Raw genomic sequence first — 2,500 nt, 5'->3', positions numbered from 1 at the left:
CCGCCTGCACCAGGGCCCAGTGTGTGCCGATGGTGGTCGAGCCAGGAGCCCGCACCAAGGGCCGGCTTGTGCCGATGGTGTTCGGGGCAACCGCCCGCACCAGGGCCCTGCGTGTGCCGATGGTGCTGGGGGCAACCGCCCGCACCAGGGCCCAGCGTGTGCCGATGGTGCTGGGGGCAAGCGCTCGCACCAGGGCCCAGCGTGTGCCGATGGTGCTGGGGGCAACCGCCCGGACCAGGGCCCAACGTGTGCCGATGGTGGTCGAGGGAACCGCCCGCACCAGGGCCCAGCGTGTGCCGATGGTGCTGGGGGCAAGCGCCCGCCCCAGGGCCCAGCGTGTGCCGATGGTTATCGGGGCAACCGGCCGCACCAGGGCCCAGGGTCTGCCGATGGTGCTCGAGGCAACCGCCCGCACCAAGGCTCAGCATGTGCCGATTGTGATCGAGGCAACAACCCACACCAGGGCCCAGCTTGTGCCGATGGCGGTCGAGGCAAGTGCCCGTACCGAAGGGCAGCCTATGCCGATGATGGTCGATGCATGTGCCATCACCATGCGTCATCATGTGCCATTGATGGTCGAGGCCTTGGCCGAAGTTCGATTTTGAGCCACGGTGCCCATGCTTGGCTCCAGCATGTGCTGGTGCCGCATTTTTTTCACTCGGGACAGCATCGCCGGAGCATCGCCGGAGCATCGCCGGAGTACCGCCGGAGAACCTGACCGGCGGCATTGGGGTTCCGGCGATTGGGAGGGGGGCCGGGGGGGTGTGCGCACATGATGTGCGATGGGTGCTGGTACTTGGCCTTGTGTTGGCCCCCTATCCCTCATCAAACCTCTGAGAATTCACACCCCCTTAAAGAGCATTTGAGATTTTACAGGTTTGCTACCAGTAGCCGTTAAAGTGTCTGAAATGGGGACACTTTTTTCAAACGGTCACAAAATCTTCTCTACTTCGAGTTTTTAGCTGAATTTTTTTGTGCATGCCAACAAAAATAGAAGGATCATGCCTACAAAATTTGGGGCCAAAAATCCTTATAAAAAAATTTTAAAAAATCCCGAACCGCAAAAAGTTTCGAAAATCGTGAAAAATAGAAAACGAGTCATCTTCCAACGAAACTTCACGTGAAGGCTTAGGGGACCATTGTATGAATTTACAAGCCATAAAAATGGCATTGGCACGGCAGAAATTTGAAGATGTGCCTAAACCCACCAGGGCCCAGCGTGTGCCGATGGTGCTCGAGGCAACCGCCCGCACCAGGGCCCAGCGTGTGCCGATGGTGCTCGAGGCAAGCGCCCGCACCAGGGCCCAGCGTGTGCCGATGGTGGTCGAGGCAACCGCCCGCACCAGGGCCGATAGTGTGCCGATGGTGCTCGAGGCAACCTGTCGCACCAGGGCCGAGCGTGTGCCGATGGTGCTCGAGGCAAGCGCCCGCACCAGGGCCCAGCGTGTGCCGATGGTGGTCGAGGCAACCTGCCGCACCAGGGCCCAGCGTGTGCCGATGGTGCTCGAGGCAACCTGCCGCACCAGGGCCCAGCGTGTGCCGATGGTGGTCGAGGCAAGCGCCCGCACCAAGGCCCAGCGTGTGCCGATGGTGCTCGAGGCAACCTGCCGCACCAGGGCCCAGCGTGTGCCGATGGTGCTCGAGGCAACCGACCGCACCAGGGCGGAGCGTGTGCCGATGGTGGTCGAGGCAAGCGCCCGCACCAGGGCCCAGCGTGTGCCGATGGTGGTCGAGGCTGCCGATGGTGCTCGAGGCAAGCTGCCGCACCAGGGCCCAGCGTGTGCCGATGGTGGTCGAGGCAACCGCCCGCACCAGGGCCCAGCGTGTGCCGATGGTGATCGAGGCAACCGACCGCACCAGGGCCCAGCGTTTGCCGATGGTGCTCGAGGCAACCTGCCGCACTAGGGCCCAGCGTGTGCCGATGGTGGTGGAGGCAAGCGCCCGCACCAGGGCCCAGCGTGTGCCGATGGTGCTCGAGGCAACCGACCGCACCAGGGCCCAGCGTGTGCCGATGGTGGTCGAGGCAACCTGCCGCACCAGGGCCCAGCGTGTGCCGATGGTGGTCGAGGCAAGCGCCCGCACCAGGGCCCAGCGTGTGCCGATGGTGGTCGAGGCAAGCGCCCGCACCAGGGCCCAGCGTGTGCCGATGGTGCTCGAGGCAACCGACCGCACCAGGGCCGAGCGTGTGCCGATGGTGGTCGAGGCAAGCGCCCGCACCAGGGCCCAACGTGTGCCGATGGTGCTGGGGGCAACCGCCCGCACCAGGGCCCAGCGTGTGCCGATGGTGATCGAGGCAACCGCCCGCACCAGGGCCCAGCGTGTGCCGATGGTGGTCGAGGCAAGCACCCGCACCAGTGCCCAGCGTGTGCCGATGGTGGTCGAGGCAAGCGCCCGCACCAGGGCCCAGCTTTTGCCGATGGTGATCGAGGCAACCGGCCGCTCCAGGGCCCAGCGTGTGCCGATGGTTATCGGGGCAACCGGCCGCACCAGGGCCCAGGGT

Source organism: Durio zibethinus, unplaced genomic scaffold, assembly GCF_047325235.1.
Source record: "Durio zibethinus cultivar Kanyao isolate XHJ-2024 unplaced genomic scaffold, ASM4732523v1 HiC_scaffold_387, whole genome shotgun sequence".
NCBI lineage: Eukaryota > Viridiplantae > Streptophyta > Magnoliopsida > Malvales > Malvaceae > Durio > Durio zibethinus.
The sequence above is the reverse complement of the archived record's forward strand: the minus strand, read 5'-3'. Positions refer to the sequence as shown.